Consider the following 11,976-nt stretch of genomic DNA (forward strand, 5'->3'; position numbering starts at 1 on the left):
GGAGAGGGGAATCTCAGGAGCGCCGTGGTCCCGTGGTTAGGGTGAGCAGATGCAGATCGAGAGGTCCTTGGTTCAAGTCTTCCTTTGAGTGAAAAGTTTAATTTTTTATTTTCTGACAATTATTATCTGTCCTTCCGTCCGTCCGATGCGAGGTAACTGCGCCGTAGTATGGGGACGCTACACCTAAACAAACATCGAAACAAAACATATGTTTTGACAGAGCACAGGGAAAATTGTGCGGCTGTGAAACTGTTGCATTCATTTGTTGCAGTTTATGTGACAAACTCTTATGTTTTCATCACTTTTTTGGGAGTGATTATCACATCCACAAGAAAACCTAAATCGGGCAAGGATGAAGAATCTTTATACCTATACGCCAAGTGTACAAGTTAGGTGGGTCGACAACATATTCCTGTCATGTGACGCACATGCCGTCACCAGTGTCGTATAGAATATACCAGACGTGTTTTCCTGTGGAGGAATCGGTTGACCTATGACCTTGCGATCAAATGTTTTCGGTTCCCATTGGACAGGCACGTCCTTTCGTCAACTAATCGCACGGTTTTGCGGTGCGGTCGCAAAACACAGACACTAAACTCATTACAGCGAACAGAGACGTCAATGAACGAACGGACAGATCATAACTTAGCGAAAATAAAGAAAGAAAACTTTTCACTCGAGGGAAGACTTGAACCAAGGACCTCTCCTTCCGCAACTGCTCACGCTAACCACGGGACCACGGGGCTCCTGAGCTCACATTATCCTTGATGTTGCCTATCTTGCGCATGGACTACTCAGTTTTTATATTTTGCTTATTTTTTTTCATAGTTCCACACAACTTCTTCCTGTTTTCTCGATTGATCTGTGTTCAGTTTTTCAAGGCCTATCGACTGTGCCAACTTATAACTACATCTGAGGGGGGTGCGATGGGGAGGGGGGGTTCCCTTGTAAGTTCTAGGGGACTGATGACCTTATATGTTAAGTCCCATAGTTCTCAGAGCCATTTTCGCGTTATCCGGCGACCTTATTGAGGTAAGAATTTTCATTTTTATTCAGAAGGATCTATCAGGGCCATGACGCAGCACTGCTGTCGTCCAAAATTTACCTGTTTCGATTCACAGTCAACTATTGGTAGGTTATAAGTGAGCCACAATTTTATTGAGAGTTTAGTCACATTGCATTCTTGGTAGGTTACGGAATTCATTTATTGGGAGGTTACGCTGAATGTGAATGATACACGTATTATTTCTGTAGGGAAGTTACACAGAATGTGAATTATAAATAATTATATTTTTGCTGTTGGGAGGTTTCGGAACTTTTCTGTTGGGAGGTTACACGCTCTCTCCTCTGCATTTAACAGTAGAATTCCCGTTGCACTCTTAACGTTACCAGCCTTACTGTTAATTTCGCCGAAGATTGTTTCGACTTTCCAGTATGTTGAGTCAGTACTTTCGATTTCTTCACACTTTTTATGCAGCCATTTCGTCTTAGCTTCCCCGAACTTTGTATTTTTTCATTGCTATTGCTTTACCGAATAACATTTCTCGTTGTGATATTTAGTTCTAATAAATACACCTACAGTACAAGAACAACAATGTATGAACACTTTTTTCTCCAAGGACTGTAGATGTACAGATCTGGACGGCCGTGCACTTTATTCGCACCGCGATTCCAGCGTCTCAACTCCGGGGCCACGTAGGACAATTTTAGCGCACACAAGTGGTATTAACATACGCCTGTGTGTATTTTCGTCTGGGCAGAATCAGCAGCGAGATGACTTAGCAGGGCTGGAAGTAAAGGTCAGAGGATGGGACCGCAGACAGCCAATGAGCACAGCAGAGGACGGGGGGGGGGGGGGGGGGACTGACTGGTCTATACAGCCTACTATGCTGCACAGTGCTGCGCGGTGACGCCAGCCCGTGGCGCCTGCAATGAGGAGTTACTGTGGGGGGCTGCGCCGGCCTCTCTCACACACTTTGCGACCGGCCGTGAGTCACGGGCAGTGCTGGCTGCCGCCTACGGTATATGGAGACGGTATTTACCGCAGACAGGCGATGGAGTCTGCGCTGCAGCCGGCACTTCCTGGAGAACGCTGGAGAAAGGGCGGGAGCCGCCGCGTAATGCCGTTCTGCGAATCCAAGCCGCACGTGGCACAGTGCTGGAACCGATCTCCGTTCTCTCTCCATCTCTCTCTCTCCCTCTCTATCACCAAATACTCTACACCTCCTGCAAACTCCACTTCAGCAATCGTATCGTTTTCCCTCTACTTACCAATCCTCATGACCAACGGCATTGCCGCAGTGGAAACACCAGTCCCCGTCAGATCACCGAAGTTAAGCACTGTCGGGCTGGGCTAGCACTCGGATGGGTGACCATCCAGTCTGCCGAGCGCTGTTGGCAAGCGGGGTGCATTCAGCCCTTGTGAGACAAACTGAGGAGCTACTTGATTGAGAAGTAACGGCTCCAGTCTCGGAAAATGACATACGGCTGGGAGAACGGTGTGCTGACCAGGTGGCCGTCGATATTCACATCCAGTGAGGATGACAGGGCGGCCGGTCGGCACCCGTTGGTGCTTCGTGGCCTGTTCAGGAGGAGTTTAGTTTTTCGAATCCTCATACCTTGTCGCGCCTTTACCAACAGACCCCACCAATGCTGAACCTACACACCCTCCATCTACTCTCCCATAGAAACTTCAACCATCTTCGCCTCCCATATCAAGAACTCTACCGCAACATTTACCCATCCTACCAGTTCAACCCACCCATTCCACATCAACAGGGCTTCCTCCCCTCCCCTAACCCCATTTCCTAACTCCTCGCCGGCCAGTCTGGCCGAGCGGTTCTAGGCGCTTCAGTCTGGAACCGCGCTGCTGCTACGATGGCAGGTTCCAATCCTGCCTGGAGCTTGGATGTGTGTGATGTCCTTAGGTTAGTTAGGTTTACGTAGTTCTCACAAGGGAACCTCCCCATCGCACCCCCCTCAGATTTAGTTATAAGTTGGCACAGTGGATAGGCCTTGAAAAACTGAACACAGATCAATTGAGAAAACACGAAGAAGTTGTGTGGAACTGTGAAAAAATAAGCAAAATATACAAACTGAGTAGTTCATGGGAACATATGCAACATCAAGGACGATAGGATTGCAGCAGCGCCATGGTCTCGTGGTAACGTGAGCAGCTGCGGAACGAAAGTTCCTTGGTTCAAATCTTCCATTGATTGAAAATTTTTATTTTTTATTTTCAGTTTATGTGACAAACTCTTATGTTTTCATCACTTTTTTGGGAGTGATTATCACATCCACAAGAAAACCTAAATCGGGCAAGGTAGAAGAATCGCCAAGTGTACAAGTTAGGTGGGTCGACAACATATTCCTGTCATGTGGTGCACATGCCGTCACCAGTGTCGTATAGAATATATCAGACGTGTTTTCCTGTGGAGGAATCGGTTGACCTATGACCTTGCGATCAAATGTTTTCCGTTCCCATTGGAGAGGCACGTCCTTTCGTCTACTAATCGCACGGTTTTGCGATGCGGTCGCAAAACACAGACACTAAACTTATTACAGTGAACAGAGACGTCAATGAACGAACGGACAGATAATAACTATGCAAAAATAAATAAAGTAAAATTTACACTCCAGGGAATACTTTAACCAAGGACCTCTCGTTCTGCAGCTGCTCACGCTACCACGGGACCACGGCGCTCCTGAGCTCACATTGTGCATGATGTTGCATATGTGGCCCATGGACTACTCAGTTTGTATATTTTGCTTATTTTTTCACAGTTCCACACAACTTCTTCCTGTTTCCTCAATTGATCTGTGTTCAGTTTATCAAGGCCTATCCACTGTGCTAACTTATAAGTAAATCTGAGGGGGGTGCGATGGGGAGGTTCCCTTGTCAGTTCTAGGCCACTGACGACCTCAGATGTTAAGTCCCACAGTGCTCAGAGCCATTTGATCCATCTGAACCTTACCCACCTTTTCTCCCTCCCTCTGTCCGCCCTGATAGCTGAGATCAGCGTGATGGACTGCCGGCATAACGGGCCCAGGGTTTGATTCCCGGCTGGATCGGGGATTTTCTCAGCTCAGGGACTGGGTGTTATGATGTCTTCATCATCATTTCATCCCCATCCGGCGCTTAGGACGCCCAATGTGGCGTCGCATGTAGTAAGACCTGCACCAAGGCGGCCAGACCTGCTCTGTAAGGGGCCGCCCGGCCAATGACTCCACACGATAATTTCCATTTTTACCTCCATCTGCCTTTCTTTTCCCATTCCTCTGCCATTTCCAAGAACTATTAGCATCACCAAACCGCTTCTCTGCTCCACCAGTTCCAACAGCCACTCCTACCCCATCGGTGGTCCACACCACTCGTCCACCCTTATACCACCACATTAATATCTTTCTCCCCGGCCAACATTTCTCCCTTCAGCCTCCCCATTCTGGGACAATCCTCGCGGTTCTTAGTTACACAGAAGTGCTTGTTTTAAATATCAGCGTTTCGGCATCACGTTATAAATGTTTTGAATTTACGCCAACACTGTCTCGTTTTTACCTTTTACGAGAGTTGCCCGGAAAGTAACGCGCCACATTTTTTCTTCAACAATTCTTTATCGAACATAATGAGATTTACATACGCGAAAGAATGGTGTTTTACCTACACACCCTGTTTTTTGCACGTAACCTCCATCCCGTTCTACGGCCTTGCTCGAGCACGAAACAGGGGCGTGCATGCCCTGTAGGTATCAGTCAAAATCAAATGACTCCGAGCACTATGGACCTTAACATCTGAGCTCGTCAGTTCCCTAGAACTTAGAACTACACTACTGGCCATTAAAATTGCTACACCACGAAGATGACGTGCTACAGACGCGAAATTTAACCGACAGGAAGCAGATGCTGTGATATGCAAATGATCAGCTTTTCAGAGCATTCACACAAGGTTGTCGCCGGTGGCGACACCTACAACGTGCTGACATGAGGAAAGTTTCCAGCCGGTTTCTCACACACAAACAGAAGTTGACCGGCGTTGCCTGGTGAAACGTTGTTGTGATGCCTCGTGTAAGGAGGAGAAATGCGTACCATCACGTTTCCGACTTTCATAAAGGTCGGATTGTAGCCTATCGCGATTGCGGTTTATCGTATCGCGACATTGCTGCTCGCGTCGGTCGAGATCCAATGACTGTTAGCAGAATATGGAATCGGTGGGTTCAGGAGGGTAATACGGAACGCCGTGCTGGATCCCAACGGCCTCGTATCACTAGCAGTCGAGATGACAGGCATCTTATCCGCACGGCTGTAACGGATCGTGCAGCCACGTCTCGATCCCTGTGTCGACAGATGGGGACGTTTGCAAGACAACAACCATCTGCACGAACAGTTCGACGACGTTTGCAGCAGCACGGACTATCAGCTCGGAGACCGTGGCTGCGGTTACCCTTGACGCAGCACCACAGACAGGAGCGCCTTCGATGGTGTACTCGACGACGAACCTGGGTGCACGAATGGCAGAACGTCATTTCCTCGGATATATGCAAGTTCTGTTTACAGCATCGTGATGGTCGCATCCGTGTTTGGCGACATCGCGGTGAACGCACATTGGAAGCGTCTATTCGTCATCGCTATACCAGCGTATCACCCGGCGTGATGGTAAGGGGTAACATTGGTTACACGTCTCGATCACCTCTTGTTCGCATTGACGGCGCTTTGAACAGTGGACGTTACATTTCAGATCTACTCTTCATTCGATCCCTGCGAAACCCTACATTTCAGCAGGATAATGCACGACCGCATGTTGCCGGTGCTGCACGGGCCTTTCTGGGTACAGAAAATGTTCGACTGCTGCCCTGGCCAGCACATTCCCCAGATCTGAATACGTCTGGTCAATGGTGGCCGAGCAACTGGCTCGTCACAATACGCCAGTCACTACTCTTGATGAACTGTGGTATCGTGTTGAAGCTGCACGGGCAGCTGTACCTGTACACGCCATCCAAGCTCTGTTTGTCTCAATGCCCAGCCGTATCGAGGCCGTTATTACGGCCAGAGGTGGTTGTTCTGCGTACTGATTTCTCGGGATCTATGCACCCAAACTGTGTGAAAATGTAATCACATGTCAGTTCTAGTATAATATATTTGTCCAATGAATACCCGATTGTCTTCTGCATTTCTTCTTGGTGTGGCAATTTTAATGGCCAGTAGTGTACGTAAACCTAACTAACCTGAGGACAGCACACACATGGATGCCAGAAGCAGGATTCGAACCAGCGACCGTAGCACCAGCGCGGTTCCGGACGGAAACGCCTAGAACAGCTCGGCCACAGCAGCCGGCCGGTATCAGTCCTTGCCCTGGTGGCGGAGCCAGTGCTTCACTGTGCGAATCACATCCTCATAGTCCTGAGAATGTCTTCTCGAGTCGTAGTGCGTCTGTCCTCGCGAACGACAACATCATGTCGCTGCAGGACGTCAGGTGTGACAGCCGTGGACGGTGTCCCCGACTGCTGCAAATCGTGGAGCTCCGCCGAACCGCCTTCTGATGACCTCACACTCCGTGTCCAGCGGCTAACTGTACTTCTGTCGACAGCAGATGCTCCGCAGACTTTCCACAAGCGTTTGCGAATGTTCCCCACAGTTTCTTTCTCTGCAGTGAGAAATTCAATGAGGACAGGTTGCCTGTAACGTACATCACCTGCAGACGCCATTTTGAAACTGTCCTGCAGCTACGCTATCTGTCAGAAGTGACAAACTTGGAGCGCTAACTCAGGAGACTTCAGATAATACATACGTAACGTTTCCCATTCGTAGCACTGTTTGCGACTGATTTATATATATATATATATATATATATATATATATATATATATATATATATATATATATATATATATATGTGTGTGTGCGTGTGCGTGTGTGTGTGGTGCATTACTTTCTGAGCACCTCTCGTACGAGAGTGATTTGAAAAGTTCCCGGAACGGAATAGAAAAAAAGTACTTTCATGACTTAAACTTTTTTTCGTTTTCAGTGTAGTCCCCTTGTAGATTAATGCACTTGGTCCAAAGATGTTCCAGTACCTTGTCGGCCGTGGTGACCGAGCGGTTCTAGGCACTCCAGTCCGGAACCGCGCTGCTGCTACGGTCGCAGGTTCGAATCCTGCCTCGGGCATCGATGTGTGTGATGTCCTTAGGTTAGTTAGGTTTTAGTAGTTCTACGTTCTAGGGGACTGATGACCTCATATGTTGAGTCCCATAGTGCTCAGAACCATTTGAACCATTTGTTCCAGTACCTCGATCGCATCTCGGAAATGAGTTTCCACCAGGGCTGCAAAATAGTTGTCAACTCTGGCTACCAATTCTTCGTTTGAAGTGAATATTCGTACACCGAGAAAAATTTTCAGTTTTTGGAACAGATGGATGTCTAACGGAGCCGTATCAGGTGAACAAGGCGAGTGTGGTAGCAATTCGTACCTTAGCTCGTGTAATTTTGCCATGGCGACCGCGCATTCGTGCAATTTGTCCAGGAGGTTAGCATAGTATTGTCCAGTAATTGTTTGCCCAGTGGGGAGATAATCTACAAACAGAGTCCCCTTCGCATCCCAGAAACTGATGCCATTACATTTCCCTCCAAAGAAATTGTCTTTGCTTTCTCTGTTGGCTGAGAATCAGCATGTTTCCACTGCTCTGACTATTGATTTGTCTCTGGGGTATAGCACTGCACCAAAGTTTCATCTGTGGTCACAAACCAGCGTAAAAGATCTTGTTGGTTTCTCCCAAAACGGGCCAAAGATTGTTCCGAGATGTCCATTCTCGTGCGTTTTTGATCCAGCGTCAAGAGCCGCGACACCCATCTTGCAGATAATTTTTTCATTTGTAACTCTTCAGTTAAAACGCGATATACCGTTTCAGATGACAACTGGCAAGCGTGAGCAATTTCACGCATTTTCAATCGGCGATCCTCCGCGACCATTTTGTGCGCTTTTGCAACGATTTCTGGAGCAGTGACAAATCTTGGCCGACCACTGCCCGGATCATCGTCTACGCTCTCCCGACCAAATTTAAAATTCGTTTGTCCACTTGGCAACAGTGGAATATGAAGGAGCAGAGTCCCCCAGTGTATTCTGGAAATCGCCATCCCAGATGTGCTCAATAATGTTCTCGTCTGGGGTGTTTGGTGTCCACAGGAAGTGTTTAACTCCGTACGAGTGTCCCTCAAGACACTCTGTAGCAATTCTGGACGTATTGGATGTCGCATTGTCCTGCTGGAATTAGCCAAGTCCGTCTGAATGCGCAGTGGACATGAATGGATGCAGGTGATCAGACAGGACGCTTACAGACATGTCACCTGTCAGAGTCGTATCTAGACGTGTCAAGGTCCCATATCACTCCAACTGCACACGCCCCACACCATTACAGAGCCTCTACCAGTTTGAACAGTCCCCTGCTGACATGCAGGGTCCATGGATTCGTGAGGTTGTCTCCATATCCGTACACGCCCATCCGTTGGATACAATTTGAAACGAGACTCATCCGACTAGGCAACATGTTTGCTTTCATCAACAGTCCAATGTCGGTGTTGACGGTCTCAGGCGAGGCGTAAACCTTTGCGTCATGCAGTCATCAGCGGTACACGAGTGGGCCTTCGGCCCCGAAAGCCCATATCGATGATGTTTTGTTGAATGGTTCGCACGCTGACACTTGCTGACGGCCCAGCATTGAAATATGCAGCAGTTTGTGGAAGAGTTGCACTTCTGTCAGGTTGAACGATTCTCTTCAGTCGTCATTGGTCTGGTTCTTGTAGGATCTTTTTCCGGCCGCAGCCATGTCGGAGATTTGATGTTTAACCGGATTCCTGACATTAACTCGTGAAATGGTCGTACGGGAAAATCCCGACTTCATCGCTAGCTCGGAAATGCTGTGTTCCGCCGGCCGGAGTGTCCGAGCGGTTCTAGGCGCTACGTCCGGAACCGCGCGACCGCTACGGTCGCAGGTTCGAATCTTGCCTCGGGCATGGTTGTGTGTGATGTCCTTAGGTTAGTTACGTTTAAGTAGTTCTAAGTTCTAGGGGACTGATGACCTCAGAAGTTAAGTCCCATAGTACTCAGAGCCATTTGATCCTTTTTTTTTTTTTTTTTTTTTTTGCTGTGTCCCATCGCTCGTGCGCCGAGTGGAACACCACGTTCAGACTCACTTAAATCTTGATAACCTGCCACTGTAGCGGCAGTTACCGATCTAACAGCTGCGCCAGACACTTGTTTTCTAATATAGGCTTTACCGACCACAGCGCCGTATTCTGCATGTTTACATATCTCTGTACTGGAATACGCATGCCTGCACCACTTTCTTTGGCGCTTCAGTGTACTAATTACACTCTAATGGCTACTCTATCTGTCACAGAGAATTCCAACATCAAAGATTTAATTTTGCAAAGATAGTGTGTTCGTGTACTTAGTTTCATGGATATCAGACCCTGTCTCGTGGTGATAATAAAAGAGAAACACATATATTGCAATAATAATAAATTGAAAACTTACCAATTTAATCATAGATTACAATAAAAGAAGAATTGCAATTCTCTAACCACAGTTTTACATCCTTTAATAATGCTTATTCGTAATGACCAGATACTGATATCACCCTCGGTTATGAAATCTACTGAGTTGGGATTTTGAAAAAATTAGCATCGGTAGGAGAATACTGCTAAATATTTTGCTGTATTGAACCCCTCATTACTTTTCGAGAAAAGCAATAAACGCTTTTCACTTATGTACCTATTTTATTTGATATTTTAAGTGTACGTATCATGATACAAGTAATTCAGAAGTCTGAGGGAGTCTTAGAGTTTGTTATTCTTTTGTTGATAATTCTTCCGGGTTATATGGCCCTGGTCCATGGAATTCTTCTATTCCTAACGTTTCGTCCAATACTATGTTGGACATCCTCAGAGGTATGGCTGCTCCTGTTGAGTCCTGCCGACTGGCGATTCGGGCGTCGGAGAGCGGCCTAAATACCGAGGAAAGTGGGCGTGGTCTAGCTTACACATATTAGCATTATCATCTAGCAGTGTGCATAAAATTCCGTGTACTTGTCGCAAGGTCTACATTGGTACTACGAAAAGAAGTGTGAATACGAGGGTAAAGGAGGATAAAAGTCTTTGCCGACTGGGAAAAATAGATAAATCGTCCGTTGCGGAACATGCACTTCAGCCAGGTGACCATGTAGTTAAGTTTTCTGAAACTACAGTTTTAAGTGCTACCACGAACTATTATCCGCGGCTGTATAGGGAGGCTATTGAAATTTATAAACATGAAGATAATTTTAATAGAAAAGAAGAGGCCTTGTAATTAAGTGAGATATGGACAGTGGCGTTACAGAATCGATAAGTGATTTTTATCTATGACTGACTATTATCGACAGTTACATTATATGTTTGACTAGTTTTCTCTCTGCTACTATGTTCAAGCTAGACCACGCCCACTTTCCTCGGTAATTAGGCCGCTCTCGTCAGTCGGCAGGACTCAGCAGGACCAGCCATACCTCTGAGGATGTCCAGCGTAGTATTGGACGAAACGTTAGGAATAGAAGAATTCCATGGACCACGGCCATATAAGCCGGAAGAATCATCAACAACAGTACTATCCGGTAGTGAAAGCCTTCATTGTATGATTTGTCATTCTTTGTTCGATGTCTATATTTATCGCTGGAAATAATAGCAATAATGAACCCGAGTGTTGGTTATTTCAGAAACCGATTATTTTGAACGAATTTACTAACGATTTTAAATAGGAGCTGGAAAAAAAAAGGCGCCGGCCGGTGTGGCCAAGCGGTTCTAGGCGCTTCAGTCTGGAACCGCGGGACCGCTACGGTCGCAGGTTCGAATCCTGCCTTGGGCATGGATGTGTGTGCTGTCCTTAGGTTAGTTAGGTTTAAGTAGTTCTAAGTTCTAGGGCACTGATGACCACAGATGTTAAGTTCCATAGTGCTCAGAGCCATTTGAACCATTTTGAACCAATAAGTAATACAATACATGATTTTTTTTCTGAAAGCAGATTGGTTTTATTCAGGATTCCAGTACATTAACTATGCGCCACTCTTTTGCCTACAAAATCCATTTTCCAATAAAACCTCTGTTCAGTGCGATGACCTAACGCCATCTTACTGGCAGGGTGTGTGTGCCCGCACGGTACGTCTCTACTGGGCGACGCCGGAGCCAACATCTTACAGCATCAATAACCTCCTCATCATCCACACACTGATTCCTGCATTGGCCCGAACAGATAGAAGTCTGAAGGTGCGAGATGCGGGCAGTAAGGTGGATGGGGAAGAACAGTCCACTGAAGTTTTGTGAGTGCCTCTCAGGCGCACAAAGTTGTATGTGGGCTTGCGTTGTCATGGTAAAGGAGAAGTTGTTTTGCATTTTTGTGGTGCCTAGCCTGGCAGTGTGGCCGTGCGGTTCTAGGCACTTCAGTCTGGAACCGCATGACCGCTACAGTCACAGGTTCGAATCCTGCCTCGGGCATGGATGTGTGTGATGTCCTTAGGTTGGTTAGGTTTACGTAGTTCTAAGTTCTAGGGGACTGATGACCATAGATGTTAAGTCCCATAGTGCTCAGAACCATTTGAACCATTTTGCGGTGCCAAACACGTCGAAGCCATTTATTCATTTTCTGGATGGTAGTACAACACACTTGAGAGTTGATCTTTGCAACATGACTGAGCTCACCAAACAAAATTACCCCTTCAGAGTCCCAGTAGACCGCACCCATGACTACCGGCTGAGAGATTGGCTTTGAACTTTTTCTTCTGAAAAAGAGGTGAAGGAAGTGTGGCCCCACATCATGGACTGCCGTTTTGTTAGAGCTCGAAGTGAAAAACCCCTGTGCCGATGATCTACAAAAAATTCTCGCCATCAACTGGAGAATCGGTCGAAGGAGTGTTTTGTAAGCCACTTTTTTCGAAGATGAACTACGAGGGGTGTTCAACAAGT

General features: G+C 46.9%; 1 pseudogene; it reads left to right on the plus strand.

The window, feature by feature from the left end:
* Positions 1–2,282: 2,282 nt before the first annotated feature.
* On the plus strand, positions 2,283–2,400 carry LOC124720698 (annotated as a pseudogene).
* The last annotated feature ends 9,576 nt before the right edge of the window (positions 2,401–11,976 follow it).

The sequence above is a fragment of the Schistocerca piceifrons genome, chromosome 11 (genome assembly GCF_021461385.2).
Source record: "Schistocerca piceifrons isolate TAMUIC-IGC-003096 chromosome 11, iqSchPice1.1, whole genome shotgun sequence".
Taxonomy (NCBI): domain Eukaryota; kingdom Metazoa; phylum Arthropoda; class Insecta; order Orthoptera; family Acrididae; genus Schistocerca; species Schistocerca piceifrons.